At 39.8% G+C, this 16,501-nt stretch overlaps 1 protein-coding gene across 30 annotated transcripts in view; it reads right to left on the reverse strand.

Annotated features, from left to right (window-relative positions):
* Positions 1 to 16,501, reverse strand: part of ANK3 (ankyrin 3) — a 709,526-nt gene that overhangs the window by 119,550 nt on the left and 573,475 nt on the right. The window lies entirely within an intron of this gene.

A 16,501-nucleotide genomic window follows, 5' to 3' on the forward strand; every position in this document is an offset into this window, starting at 1 on the left:
GATTAGGATCCTGATCCCTCAAACTTGGATTCTAAAAGTCTAATTCTGGCCCGGAGTTACAGAATAGTTGATGGGAACGTTAGTTAGATGCCAGATCTGCATGTATTTCTCCTTTCATTTTTCAGTTTGGAGCAAGAGCTCGTGTTAAGTAAGGTTTCCTGTGAATATTCTGAGAGGTGATAAAAAGCACGAGGTGGTGTTTGGAGGATGGAATTGTGCCATCTGCTTCAGGAGGTTCCTGCATGTAGCCCAGGAACTTCTGTGTCAGGCTGGAGGACCCGCAAGCCTTGCACTGGTGATGCTGCAAGCCCAGCTCATCTCTGTACCTTCTGGCAGGACTGGAGCCTCAGAGAAAAAGTGACAGTCCCATGCTCAAGGTATACAATAGAGTGAGCATTTACTTCCTGCCCCCTTCACTCTCCACCTCTCCTCTCAGTAGGAAGAAGGAGAGGATTATTTAGGGGGTGGGAGAGAGGGTCTTCACTTTAACCCTTTGTTTGCCATCATATGCTGGCCATGGTTGTCGTTCTTTCAAAACAGAAAATAAGTGCTAGGATATACTTTTGATATGGTTTGGCTCTGTGTCCCCACCAAATCTCATGTTGAATTGCCATCCCCAGTGTTGGAGATGGGGCCTGGTGGGAGGTGTTTGGATCACATGGGTGGATTCTCATGAATGGGTTAGCACCATCCCCTTGGTGCTGTTCTCGTGATAGTGAGTGAGTGAGTTATCATGAGATGTGGTTGTTTTAAGGTGAGGGGCACCTCCCCTTCCTCTCTCTTCCTCCTGCACCGGCCTTGTAAAGTACTGGCTCCCCCTTTGCCTTCCCCTATGATTGTAAGTTTCCTGGGGCCTCCTCAGAAGCAGAAGCTGCTATGCTTCCTGTACAGCCTGCAGAACCATGAGCCAATTAAACCTCTTTTCCTTATAAATTACCCAGTTTCAGGTATTTCTTTATAGCAGTGTGAGAATGGACTAATACAACTTTCTGGCTTTCCTTCTGAAAATGGGTGGTAATTATGGATTAAGTTGAGAAAATAGTTAAATAAGCATTGGGTAAACTAGGTAAATTAAGAAGGCCGAAGAAGCGTGTTCTCATTTTAAGGGATGCATGTGCCTCCTGTGGGATGGCCATCAGCAGCATTCTGCCTTCCTTTCCCTAGTTCTAGGTGCTCATGAGAGCCTGGCATTGTAGGTGGCCAAAAAAGAATCAGGTTTGAATGACAAAGTTTGCACACCTCTGAAAGAACAGCAAACTGCCATTATTCATTCCACAGAACAAATGACCCTGCTTAAGCTGTTTTTTTTTAGTACAACCTCAGTTTGATTCTTTTTCTACCTCTTCATAGAAAAACCTGAATTCTCTTTCCTTTCTGAGATGGGTTTGTTTATTAACCCAAACAAGATCACATAGGACATTTTTCATTGCTCCACCTGGAAAAGTTCCAACACTGAGTCATGCATGCTTACTTTAGAAACTATATCTAGCCTGGATTAAGAAGCAGTAAAGTGCCATACAGGTTTTAAAAAGAAGCACTTTTAGCCACAAAGAACAGAATAAAGAGAATTCAGGTTTTTCCTATGAAGAGGCAGAAAAAGACAATGTTGGGACAGACTCTAAAATTTCTTCATGTTCTTTCTTATTAGTACTCCTTAACTCAGATACAGAAATTCCTTTAGTCCTCTAAGTAAGATCAAACACCATACTGACTTGGTCAAAGGAGCACTGAAGTCTAAAGACAGAATGCAGGTAGAAAGAAGTAAAAGATTACTTATACTGTTCTCATTATCTAAAATCTAAGCCACTTGTGAAGAAGACTAGACAATGAACTAATTGCTAGCCACAAACTAGCCCTGGAAAATCAGGCACAAAAATGTTGGTTCTCACTTGTAGAGAAACTAGGTAGCTAAATTCAAGGTGGCAGTATCATGACAGCTGATTTGTCCTATTCATTCTTCCTTAGCTATTTGTCTAGCCTCAACCCCAAATCCAGACTGCATTATTCTCACCTCTTCATTGCCTAGGCACACAAGGACCATGAGTACAATGCAGGAACATGTTAATCACTGTTCCCAGGTATAAAGAAGTACCAGGCTCGAGTATAAACAGCGATTTTGGCCTTTTCTTTCCCTTACACCCAAATTGCCTATCATTGTGCCTGGCAATAAACACCCATTTATTGGTTTGTTTTGTACTTCCAACCTATACCCCAGAGATGTGTACACACAAGGCAAAGACACATGAGGCCTGTCCTCAGTTCTCATTCTCACTGGGGTTCTGACTCACCCCTCCCCATTGGGACATCTTTCCCGGGCTCCTCTCACTCCTCTTGCTCCTAGCTCCCTGTGCACCACCTTGTCTTCCCCTTGCTCATTCATTCTCACTGTTGTGTTCTCTGAGCTAATGAGAGGGCTACAGGGTGGTTACATTAGGACAACCTTCCACAGGAAGCAGGTCAGACTTTTCAGGTAGATGGAAGGGACAGACCTGATTTAGGGGGAAAAAATATTCAAAATTACAATTTGTTTGGGGCAAATAAAAAAAACCACAACAGCCTGTTGTTTGCAGTTAAACAAGCACACAATTCCTTGGCGTCTGTTAAATATTTCACAGGCTGCTCTAGCTGCTCACTCTATCATAGCTTCTTGGAGGAAAAAAATATACTCGCTATGACCTTCCCTACCTACACTAGAACTCTTATCTTCTGTCTATATCCAGGATATTCCATATGGCATGGCAGCTGCTGAGGTCACCAAGGATTCCCATACCCCTTATTTTGTTTTGTTGTTATTTGAGACGAAGTCTCGCTCTGTCGCCCAGGCTGGTGTGCAGTGGTACGATCTCGGCTCACTGCAACCTCCGCCTCCTGGGTTCAAGTGAGTCTCCTGCCTCAGCCTCCTGAGTAGCTGGGATTACAGGCACCCACCACCACGCCTGGCTACTTTTTGTATTTTTAGTAGAGACAGGGTTTCGCCATGTTGGCCAGGCTGGTCTCAAACTCCTGACCTCAGGTGATCCATCCGCCTCACCCTCCCAAAGTACTGGGATTACAGGCGTGAGCCACCATACCCGGCCTCCTATACTACTTGTGCTCTTTTGATTGGAGCTTTCTAGGAAAGTTCCTCCCAGGCTTCCTCTAGCACCCACTCCTCAGGTTTTTTCCCCTTCATCCTTCACCACTCCCTTTCCATGTCCATTAGCATTCTTCTTCCTCTTATGTGTGCCCAGAGTTTTCTAGAACCGCTTCTCTTCCTCCTTGTGTGCTGCCCTGGGACCTCATCCGGTGCCTGGCGTCTGCACCCTTGTCCCCACTCCTGTGTGCTGAGCTCTCCTGTGGGGGCCTGTGCTTTCCTGTCTCTGACACTTTGACCGACAAGTTTTCTAAATATGAAACACCTCTTCCCAATCCCCATCCTTCTACCCGTGCAAAATTTCTGTGTGTCCAAATCCTATCTATTCTTTAAAATGCCTTTAAAGTTTGTTTTTGAGGTCTTTAATAATCTCCCTGTCTTTTTAATTTTCTTGTCACTTAATCTGTTATTCTCTCATGGCACCTGACATGGTTTGGATGTCTGTGCCCTCCAAATCACATGTTGAAATTTGAGCCCCAGTGTTGGAGGTAGGGCCTTGTGGAAGGTATTTGGATCATAGGGGCAGATCCCTCATGAATGGCTGGATGCCCTCCTTGTTGTAGTGAGTAAGTACTCACTCTGTTTTTCCACACAACGGCTAGTTGGTTAAAGAGACTGCCACCTCCTCCTCTCTCTCTTGCTCCCTCTCTTGCCATGTGACATTCCTGCTCCCCCTTCTCCTTCTGCCATGAATAGAAGCTTCCTGAGGCCTCACCAGAAGCCAAGCAGATGCTGGTGCTATGCTTGTACAACCTGTAGAACCATGAGCCAAATAAACCTCATATATATATATAAATTATCCAGTCTCAGGTATTTCTTTCTAGCAGCGCAAAACAGACTAACACAGAATCTCGAGTAGAAAGTCTAAGGTAAAAAATTCTAAATGCAAATTCCAGTTTCTGTAACTGTGTGAACCTGAGCAAATATCTTAAACTCCTTGAGACTGACTCCTTAATATAATTAGGACTAATATTACTTTAAATTAGGGTATTAAATTAGGACATAATGGAAATTAGGAGTAAAAATAGTATTAATAATGCTGTTGAATACTTTGAGAGAAGTAACAAAGATACAGCACCAAGTAAGTAACATTCCCTGAGTTCTTACCACATGCCAAGTTCTAGGCTAAATGCTTTTTACATATGTCATTATATATACTTTGAAGGTCTATCCCCTCCAAATCTCTTGTTGAAATGTGATCCCCAGTGTTGGAGTTGGGGCCTAGTGGGAGGTGTTTGGGTCATGGAGGTGGATCCCCCATGAATGGCTTGTGCCATCCCCTCTGTAAAGAGTGAATGCTTGCTCTATTAGTTACCGTGAGATGTGATGTTAAAAAGAGCCTGGCTTAGTTAGGCTTTTAAGATTCATTCATACTGTTGTATATAATTGAAGTTTCCTCCTTTCCTCTCTCTTGCTTCCTCTCTTGCCACCTAACTCTCCTTTACCTTCTGTCATGAATGAAAGCATCCTGAGGTCTTACCAGAAGCAGATGGATGGGCAAGGACAGATACAATGCAGAGGAAAAAAAAAGTGTTCAAAATTACAATCTGTTTTAGCCACCATGCTTCTTGTACAGCCTGCAGAACTGTGAGCCAAAATAAACCTCTTTTCATTATAAATTACCCAGCCTCAGATATTCCTTCATATGAATGCAAAACAGACTAGCATAGGTATTCAAACTTAACAATAACTCAACCATTATGGGGCTCTTATCTAAATTACCAGACAACATCTATATTAGAAGTACAAGGATTTGCATATCAGCTCCAGCACTGATGTTGTGTGACCTTAATCAAGTTCCTTAACCTTACTGAAACTTATTTTCCACATCTATGAAATGAAAATGACAATGGCTCCAATTTAATCATTGTGAGGGTTAAATTACATAATGCATGAAATGTGTCTAGCTTAATGCCTAGCACATAGAAAGATTCAATCATGGTAAATACCTTGTTTCTGATGGTGAGAGTATTAATTTATATGGAATCCTGAGGGGGGACAGAGACACAGGTAAATGTGTGGAATTAAGCCAGTAGATACATTCATGAATGAAGGTACAGATGTATACACCCTAAGACCTATGATAGACACCAGGACAACTCTGATCCTATGGCACTGACTAGTCTAGTTTGAAAGAAAATATAAAAAACTAACCATGAGTTGGCAAACTACAACCCATGGGCCAAACCCAGCCTCTTGCCTATTTCTGTAAATAAGCTTTATTAGTATCACACAATCAGGCCTGTTGATTTAGGTATTATCTCTGGTGGCTTTTGTTCTACAAAGGCAGAGTTTAGTAGCTGTGACAGAGACCAATATGGACTAAACATTCAAAAATATTTACCACTGGCTCTCTATAGAAAAAGTCTGCTGACTCTTGAAATTAATGACTAATAAAATGAGATGAGTATTAGGACGAAATAAAAAAGCATAAGTGAAAGGAGAATGGAAAGGGGTTAGCCAGGGACCATATCACACAGGACTTACTAATCATGGCAAGCTACTGAAATTACTCTAAATGCAATATAAAGCCTTGCGTGGGTTTTAGTTTTGTATTTGTACTACTTTAAGGGTGTATTTATATTATTTGTGTGGCTTGGTTACTTTTGTTACAAAATACGGCAACCACACAGATGAGAATATAAAATATAAATATACATTTTAGCAAACTGTTATAAAATAAACACCATCCAGGTGAAGAAATAGAACATCATCAGCACCTCAGAAGACTCCCACATCCCCCACCCCAAACACAGGCCCCTCTTACCTCCTCAAGGTAATTGCTTTCTATATATTCTTTTCCTTGCATAAAAATCTCAGTATCTAATTTTACAAGCATAGTTTATTGTCATCTGGTTTTGATGAATTCTGTTGTCTTCACATAATATACAACTCAGCAATTATACTCCTAGGTTTACATCCTACAGAAATGTATGCATATGTGTACCAGGAAACTTATATAAGAAAGTTTGTAACAACAGTTCAAACTTGAAACAACCCACATTCTCATCAACAGTAGAGTGGATAACTCAATGTGGTACAGGCAGACAATGGAATATTGTATAGAAATGAAAATGAATGAAGTTCAATTATATGCAACAGTATGAATAAATCTTAAAAGCCTAACTATAAGGTTTGGATGCTTTTAAGCTAAGGAGTGGAATAACATGATCCAATGTATATGTTTAAAGGCTTGTGTGGATGCTGTGGAGAAAGCTGAGTCTACTGGGTAAGAGAAGAACTGGAGATCTGTAAGGAGGCTCCTGCAGTATTCCATGTGAGAGATGTGGTGGCCTGGATGGGGGTGGTGAAAATGGAGATGGAGAAGAGAAGAGAGATTTGAGATGTATTCTGAAAGTAGGACTGATATGACTTGCTGATGGACTGGATAGAAGTGCTGTGGGAAGACAGATTGCATAAAACTCAGATTTTGCCTTGGGCGATGGAGCCATTTATTGAGATGGAGAAGGGTGAGAAAAGACACTATTTTCAAGGGGTATGTTTAGGTATCTTAAGGTGACTTAACATATCAGAACCTAAATGAAAATGTACATAGCTGGATAAGTGGATAGTGTGGGTGATAATCACTGTATAATTCTAATTCCAAAGACAGGATACCAATGATGGAACAGACTTTGCTTTAGAATAAAGGCCCTTGTCCTAGTCCACAGATCTTCTTCTTTAGCTGGTAATTCTTTTAAATTCATCAACTATTCCTTGAGATGCAGATATGCTTTGGGAGAGTCATTATAAAGCTGTTTATCAACTTAAACATAGCCTAGGACTGTCTCAGTAAAAAGGAGCTGAATGAAAGGAAAAGGTAGCATTGTCAGCAATCTTCAACTTGCTTCATCTCAGAAACCTGCTAAACTATCCCTTGAGTATGACTTCATGTTGATGCAACCGATCAAACATGTATTGAAGATCTCTGTGTACCAAGCAGTATACTAGGTTCTTGCGATAAAACAGAGAATAAGATTTAGTCTTTGCTTCTGGTATTTTAAAGTTACCATTTTGGCTTTATCCCTGAGAGATACAAGCAATTATGTAACATCGATTTGAAAGGCCAATTGTAAGCAGAGAAATCTTCAGGCAAAAGGCTAAATGATATAAGAGGTTCTTGTAAAACGACAAAATTTCAGGTGAAGAACAATTTCTGAAGCTGCTAAGAACAGTGACTTAATGAAACCAAACCCTTGAATCACCTGAGGGCAACCTGATCTCCATGGCCTCTTTCCAGATCTATTAAGCTAATAACATAACAGTCCTATTTATTTAGAATGATTAGGAGATTAGGGTAGCAGGAGAGTCCTAGACATTTGGCAAGAAGAGGTCCTAACTGGTCTTTTCCTGGTGGTCTTCTTCAGATCTACCTTCACATTTCCCAAAGTAATTCACCCTACTTTTTTGAGTTTTGGATTGTGTCAAGTCAAAATCTGTTTATTCCACCAGGCTTGGTGCCTCACGCCTGTAATCCCAACACTTTGGGAGGCTGGGGCAGGTGGATCACATGAGGCCAGAAGTTTGAGACCAGCCTGGCCAACATGGTGAAATCCTGTCTCTACTAAAAAATACAAAAATTAGCCAGGCATGGTGGTGGGCGCCTGTAGTCCCAACTACTCAGGAGGCTGAGGCAGGAGAATCACTTGAACCTGGGAGGCGGAAGTTGCAGTGAGCCGAGATCATGCCACTGCACTCCAGCCTGGGCGACAGAGTGAGACTGTCTCAAAACAAAACAAAATGAAACAACCAAAATCTGTTTATTCTTTCCTAATGAGAATACACTGATACGTTTACTAAAACTACTGGCTTTTAGTTCTTAAAATCTATTTGAAATTATGTTTATATTTATTTTACTTGAATTTTCATCTTGGTGTATATAGTTCTTTTGCCAAAAGAAACAGAGGAAGGTTCTCTAAATATTTATCGTTATTGTAAAGGGGAGGAGAGGTAGAGAAAGATGGCTGAATAGAACACTCCAGTAATTTTCCCCTCACAGGAACCCCAAACTGAACAACTATCAATGCAAGAAAGCACTTTCATAATAACAAAAAAATTAAGTAGTAATCACAATACCTGATTTTAATGTAATATCAAGGATAGAGGCATTGAAAAGCTCAGAAAGACAGTCTTGCATTATCTACACCACCCCTCCCCCAGCTCCAGGCAGCACAGCATAGAGAAACAATCTGTGGGCTTGGGAAAGAGAGAGCAAAATGAGTGTGCAACATTGCATTGGAGCTCAGCACTGCCCTGTCACAGTGGAACACAGTACAGGACAGAATTCTGCCAGTGCCCACGGAAGGAGCATTTAGGACAGTGCTGGGCCAGAGGGGAATCCTCCACCCCAGCAAGAGGAAACTGAGTCCCAGCCAGCTTCACCATTGGCTGACTAAAGTGGCTTGGGGCTCAGAATAAATTTAGGTAGCAATCAGGACCCAAGGACTGCAGTCCTTGGGCAAGCTCTGGTGCTACCCTGGTCTTGGAGGTTGTGATAGTTAATATTGAATGTCAATTCGATTGGATTGAAGGATGCAAAGTATTGTTCCTGGGTGTGTCTGTGAGGGTGTTGCCAAAGGAGATTAACATTTGAGTCAATGGACTGGGAAAGGCAGACCCACCCTCCATCTGGATGGGCACATCTAATCAGCTGCCAGCAAGGCCAGAATAAAAGCAGGTAGAAGAACACAGAAGGACTAGACTGGCTGAGTCTTCTGGCCTCCATCTTTCTCCCATGCTGGATGCTTCCTGCCTCGAACATCTGACTCCAAGTTCTTCAGCTTTTGGACTCTTGGACCTACACCAGTGATTTGCCAGGGGCTCTCAGGCTTTTGGCCACAGACTGAAGGCTGCACTATCGGTTTTCCTACTTTTGAGGTTTTGGGATTCGGACTGCCTTCCTGGCTCCTCAGCTTGCAGATGGCCTGTGAGACTTTACCTTGTGATTGTGTGAATCAATTCTCCTAATAGACTCCCCTTTATATATCACATCTATCCTATTAGTTCTGTCCCTCTAGAGAATGCTGACTAATACAGAGGTGGTAGACTTCAGTTATGACACCAGCTGTGGTGACCAAGGGTGTGCCTGTGTCACTCATCCCCCAATTCCAGGCAGTGCAGCTCAGGGACTCTTTCCACTTGGAGAAAGGAGAGGGAAGAATACAGAGGGCTTTGTCATGTAACTTGGGTACCAGCTAAGCCACACTAAAATAAAGCACCAGGGAAACTCCTGTACCTCCTGATTCCATGCCTTTGTTTCTGGACAGTGTTTCTAGACCCACGCTGGACCAGCAGGGAATCCAATGTCCTGATGGGACAAACCCCGTTCTGCTGAATAGAGTGGCTTTGGCCGGGAATAAACATCAGCGACAGCCAGGCAGTAGTGACTACAGCCGTGGGGTGAGCCCCAGTACTGTGCTGGGCTACAAGGCTTTACATGTGACCCTGTGCAGTGCCAGCTGTCATGGCCATTAGAGTGACCGCGTTATCCCTCCCCCAACTCCAGGCAGCCTGGTGCAGAGACTGACTTCCTTTGCCAGAAAGAGAGGGAAGTGGGAGGGACTTTTTACCTGGTAACCCAGGGAATTCTCCCTTATTTTCCCAAAATCTACCAAAGCTGTGTATCAAGGAGTCTGTAAGAGTTGCAGCATTCCAGGGCTTGGGGCACTCTCTAGTGCTGAAATGGCTGCAGTGACCATAGGCTTAGGTCACAACACTCAATCCCTTTTGAATTCTTGGAAAGTCCTCTCAAAAAGGATGGCTAAAAACAAGCCTATACTGTGAAGACTGGAATAAATAGCTAACTCTTTAATGCCCAGGTATCAACAAATGTCTACAAGCATCAAGGACATCCAAGAAAACATTACCTCACCAAATGGACTAAATAAGGCATCAGTGACCAGTCCTGGAGTGATGGAGATATATGGCCTCTCAGATACGGAATTCAAAATAGCTGTCTTGTGGAAGCTCAATGAATCTTTTTTTTTTTTTTGAGATAGAGTTTCACTCTTGTTGCCCAGGCTGGAGTGCAGTGGCATGATCTCGGCTCACTGCAACCTCCGCCTCCCAGGTTCAAGCCATTCTCCTGCCTCAGCCTCCTGAGTAGCTGGGATTACAGGCACGTGCCACCACGCCTGGCTAATTTTGTATTTTTAGTAGAGACAGGGTTTCCCCATGTTGGTCAGGCTGGTCTCGAACTCCTGACCTCAGGTGATCTGCCTGCCTCAGCGTCCCAAAGTGCTGGGACTACAGGCGTGAGCCACTGTGCCCGGCCTTTTTTTTTTTTTTTTTTAAAAGGGTTCTCACTCTGTTGCCCAGGCTGGAGTGTAGTGGTGCAATCACAGCTCACTGCAGTCTTGACCTTCTGGGCCCAGGTGTTTATACCACTTAAACACTGCAAGTACTTGGGATCACAGGTGTATGCCACCATGGCCAGCTAATTTATTTTTATTTTTTATAGAGACAGAGTCTCCCTATGTTGCCCAAGCTAGCTCAATGCACTTTAAGATAACAAAGAGCAGAATTTCATCAGATAAATTTAACAGAGATTAAAATAATTTTTAAAAGTCAAGCAGAAATTCAGGAGTTGAAAAACTTAATTGACAAACTAAAAATGCATCAGTTTCTCAATAGCAGAATGGATCAAGCAGAAGAATTAATGAGCTTGAAAACAGGCTCTATGAAAATTCAGTCACAGCAGAAAAAACAAAAAAATAAAAAGGAATGATGCATACCTACAAGATCTAGAAAATAACCTCAAAAGGACAAATCTAAGTTATTGGCCTTAAAGAGAATGGAGAGACAGAGAGAGAGAGAGAGAAAAAGAGAGAGAGAGAGAGAGAGAGAGAGAGGCAGCGGCAGGGAAGGAGGGAGGGAGATCAGGGTAGATGATTTACTCAAAGAAATAATAACAGGGAACTTTACAAACCTAGAGTAAGATATGAATATCCAGGTATAAGAAAATCAAAGAACAAGCAGATTCAACCCAAATAAGACTACCTTAAGGTATATAGTCATCAAACTCTCAAAGATCAAGGATAAAGAAAGAATCCTAAAGGCAGTGAGAGAAAAGAAGCAAAGATACTTTCCCAGACAAACAAAAGCTGAGAGATTTCATGAAAAACCAGACCTATCTTATAAGAAATGCTAAAGGGAGTTCTTCAGTATGAAAGAAAAGGATATTAATGAGCAACAAGAAATCATTTAAATGCATACAACTCACTGGTAAATGTAAGTACACAGACAAATACAGACTACCCTAACACTGTAATTGTGGTGTACAAACCACTCATACCTTTGTAGGAAGACAAAAAGAGAAACCTATCAAAAATAATAACTAGAGCAACTTTTGAGATAGATAGTATAAAAAGATGTAAATAGAGGCAACAAAAGTCAAAAAGTGGGGAGGATGAAGTTAAAGTGTGGAATATTTCATTTTCTTTTTGCCTGTTTTTCTTTTCTTTGCAATCAGAACGAAATTGTCACCAGTTTAAAATAATTGATTATAAGATGTTATTTGCAAGTCTTATGGTAAGCACAAAAACCTATAATAGATATACAAAATATTAAAAGCAAGAAATTAAACATACTACAAGAGAAAGCACTTTTTTTTCTTTTTTTTTTTTTTTTGAGACAGAATCTCATTCTGTCACCCACGCTGGAGAGCAATGGTGCTATCTTGGCTCACTGCAATCTCCGCCTCCCAGGTTCAAGCAATTCTCCCACCTCAGCCTCCTGGGTAGCTGGGACTACAGATGCATGCCACCATGCCCAGCTAATTTTTGTATTTTTAGTAGAGATGGGGTTTCACCATGTTGCCCAGGCTGGTCTTGAACTCCTGGCCTCAAGTGATCCACCTGCTTCAGCTTCCCAAAGTTTTGGGATTACAGGCATGAGCCACCGTGCCTAGCCAATAAAAAAAATCACTTTTATACAAAGAAAGACAAGAAGGAAGAAAGGAAGAGAGGACAAACAAAACAATCAGAAAACAAATAACAAAATGGCATAGTAAGTTCTTACCTAGCAATGATAATGCTGAATTTAAATGGACTAAATTCTCTAATCAAAAGACATAGAGTGGCCAAATGGATTTAAAAACAAGACTGAACGATATGCTGTCTATAAGAAACTCACTTTACCTATAAAGACACACACAGGCTAAAATAAAGGGATGGAAAAAGATATTCCATGCAAATAGAGGCCAAAAAAAGAACAGGAATAGCTATACTTAGATGAAATAGATTTCAAGATAAAAACTGCAAAAAGAGACAAAGAAGGTCATTATATAATGATAAAGGAATTAATTCAGCAAGGGGATATATAAATTATAAATATATACACACTAAATGCTGGAGCACCCATATATATAAAGCAAATATTATTAGAGGTAAAGAGAGAGATAGACCCCAATACAATAGGTGGGGACATTAACACCCCATTTTCAGCATTGGACAGATCATCTAGAAAGAAAATCAACAAAGAAACACTGGACTTAATCTACCATAGACCAAATGACCCTAATAGACATGCACAGAACATTCTATCCAACACCTGTGAAATACACATTATTTCCTTAGCACGTGGAATATTCTCAAGGATAGACCACATGTTAGACTACAAAACAAGTCTCAAAAAATTAAAAAAAAAATTGCAATCATGTCAAGTCTCTTTTCTGACCACGATGGAATAAAACTAGAAATCAATAGCAAGAGAAACCTTGGAAACTATGCAAACACATGGAAATTAAACAATATGCTCCTGAACGACCATTATGTCAATGAATAAATTAAAAAGAAAATTTTAAAAATTTCTTGAAACAAAAGAAAATGGGAACACAACACACTAAAACCTATGGGAGACAGCAAAAGTAGTACTAAAAGAGGAGTTAATAGCAATAAATGCCTACATCAAAAAAGCAGGGAGACTTTGAGTAAACAACTGAATGAGGCAGCTTATAGAATTAGAAAAGCAAAAGTAAGCCAAACTCAAAATTTATAGAAGAAAATAAATAATAAACATCAGAGTAGGAAAAATTGAGACTAAAAATATACTACAAAAGATCAACAAGACAAAAAGTTGGTTTTTGAAAAGATAATCAATAAGCTTTTAACCAGACTAACTAAAAAAAGAGAAGACCCAAATAAATAAGATCGGGGATGAAAACGGAGACATTACAACTGATAGTGCAAAAATTCAAAGGCTCATTAGAGACTACTATGAGCAACTACTGTATGCCAATAAATTGGGAAACCTGTCAGAAATGGATAAATTATTAGACACATAAAGCCTACAAAGATTGAATCATGAAGAAATAGAAAACTTTAATAGACTACTAATGAATAACAAGATATAAGTAGTAATAAAAAGTCACCCATTAAAGAAAATCCCAGGACCTGATGGCTTTACTGCTGAAATCTACCAAGCACTTTAAAAAAGAACTACTATTAATCCTACTTATATTATTCCAAAAATTTGAGGGAACACTTCCAAACTCATTCTATGAGGCCAGTGTTACCATGATACCAAAACCAGACAAAGACACACACACACAAAAGGAAACTACAGGCCAATATTTCTGATGAGCACAAATGCAAAAAATCTTCGAATACTAGCAAACCATATATAACAACATAGTAGAAAGATCATTCAACATGATCAAGTGGGATTCATCACCCAGGGATGCAAGGATGGTTCAACATATGCAAATGAATCAATGTGATACATCATATCCAAAGAATAAAGGACAAATCCATATGATCATTTAATTAATGCTGAAAAAGCATTCAATAAAATTCAATATACTTTCATGGTCAAGAAACTAGTATAGAATGAACATACCTCAATACAATAAAAGCTGTAAACAACAGGCCCACAGCTAGTATCATACTCAATGGGGAAAAACTGAAAGCCTTTCCTCTAAGATCTGGAGCAAGACCAGGACACCCACTTTCATCACCTTCATTCAACATAGTACTAGAAGCCCTAGCCAGAGCAATTAGACATGAGAAAGAAATAAAGGACATCCAAATTAGAAAAGAAGTAGTTAAATTATCCTTATTTGCAGATGATAAAATCTTCTATTTAGAAAAACATAAGGATCCCTCCAAAAACCTATCAGAACTGATAAACAAATTTAGTAAAATTCAAGATACAAAATCAACATATAAAAATCAGTATCATTTCTATGTGCTAACAGAAAATGGAGAAAGGGGAACCCTCATATGCTATGGGTAGAAATGTAAATTAGTACAGTTACTATAGAGAAGAGTATGGAGGTTCCTCAAAAAACTAAGAATAGAATACCATATGATCCAGAAATCCCACTGCTGGGCATACATCCAAATAAAAAAAAGAAAATCAGTATTTCAAAGTGACATCTGCACACCCTTGTTTATTGCAGCACTATTCACAGTAGCCAAGATATGGAATCAACCTATGTGTCCATCAGCTGATGAATGGATAAAGAAAATATGGTACATACACATAATGAAATATTATTCAGTCACAGAAAAGAATGAAATTCTGTGTTTTTTGCAAAAACATGGATGGAATTGGAGACATTATCTTAAGTGAGGTAAGCTAGGCACAGAAAGATAAATTTAGCATGTTCTCACTCATATGTGGGAACTGAAAAAAAAATTGAACTCATGGAGATAGAGAGTAGAATGATGGTTTCAGGAGGCTGGAAAGAGCGGGGATAAAGAGGGGATGGTTAATTGGCACAAAAATACAGTTAGCTAGAAGGAATAAGATCTAGTATCTGGTAGCACAATAGGGCAACTATAGTTAACAATAATTTATAGTTAACAATATATTTCAAAAGAATTAAAAGAGTGGAACCAGAATGTTCCAAACACACAGAAATGATCAATGCTTGAGGTGATAGATATCCCAATTACTCTGATTTGATCATTACACATTGTATAATTGTACCAAAATATCACATATACCCCATAAATATGTACAATTATTATGTATCCATTATTACAAATTAAAATATTCTTATTACCTTGTGATAGTTTCCAAGAACATGATTTGTTCCTTTTCCTTAACACACCTCCTTTTTTTGAAGCTAAAAATATGCATTCTTGGGTTCTATATATAAGAAACATTTCAAGTTGGAATAGCAATGAAAGAGATGATCTATGCAGTGTTGTTTGCAAGTAATTGATCACAACCAGTTACAGATCTATGTGTTCCTTCTCTACTCCCAGTGCTTTACTTGACTAGACTTTGGGGGCAGGGGAATGAAATGATCTAAAACTACAGAGTGTCAGACCAGTCTTCTTGTCCAGCTCTGCCACAAACCTCATTGGAAAGACCATTCAATGTGTATTTGGGCTTTCCTACCTCATCAGTGTAATGGCAGGAATAGACTTACAAGACTCCAACTTGCCCATTCAGTTCTTTGAAATCGGTGGATTTTAATTTACTGTGGCTTCCACTGGCCACCAAATTTGGCACGAAGCTGAACATGACTCTTCTTACCCCTCATGTCACTCTATTATCTGCTAAAATTTTATTGCTTTATTATATCTCAAACTTATACCTACTCGATATTATTTTTACATGTATACTTAGCCTCTTATTTTTCTTTTAATATTTAGTGTCTGCATTTGATTCAGAGAGATATTTTTCAGCCTTATCAAATTTGAAAGTAGCTTAGAATTAGAAAATTCTTCCTAGCAGGAGTTTGCCTCACCAGCTGCTGTCTCCTAAACCTGTTTAGTAGAGTCATATTTCATAGAGCTGCCTTTTAGATTTTTACTTTGCATGGCTTAATTCCACTTCTCATTATCTCCCATCTATAGTTCTTTCGATCTGTAACTACACTCCAATCCACTAGAATTCTACAAGCTAAAATAACATTTTATACCCCCCTGCCCCAATTTATAAAATACATTTTATAGGCAGTTGCAATTTAAGATCAGAGTTGAACCAAAGCCAATGTAAAATCCCTTGGGAGGAGACGCCAAACTCAATCACTTGAACCTTAATCTCAATTTTCCCTCTTTTTCTTTCTCTCCTTTCTCTTTCTTCTTCCTTCCTTCTCTCTTCTTTCTTCTATACACACACTCTTTCATATTTTCAATTACAAAATATGAATTGCAAAACATAAGAATCAAACTAGCACTACAATCAAGATACTAGTTTTGTACGTATATTAAAGTTTTATGAATGTTATATGCATAGGTATTTTCTGGAACAGGAGACAGTAGAGCAGTAAGGTATCTACAAATGCATCTGACCCTCTGAGGAGCTCTGCTTAGCCCCCACCTGCCTAATGTGAGCTTAAAAACCTGCCTTGGACAAAGTTGCTTGACTTCTTCTACGGCTCTGCTTTGCTGATGCTTCCACCTGTGTTCAACT

Source organism: Pan paniscus, chromosome 8, assembly GCF_029289425.2.
Source record: "Pan paniscus chromosome 8, NHGRI_mPanPan1-v2.0_pri, whole genome shotgun sequence".
NCBI lineage: Eukaryota > Metazoa > Chordata > Mammalia > Primates > Hominidae > Pan > Pan paniscus.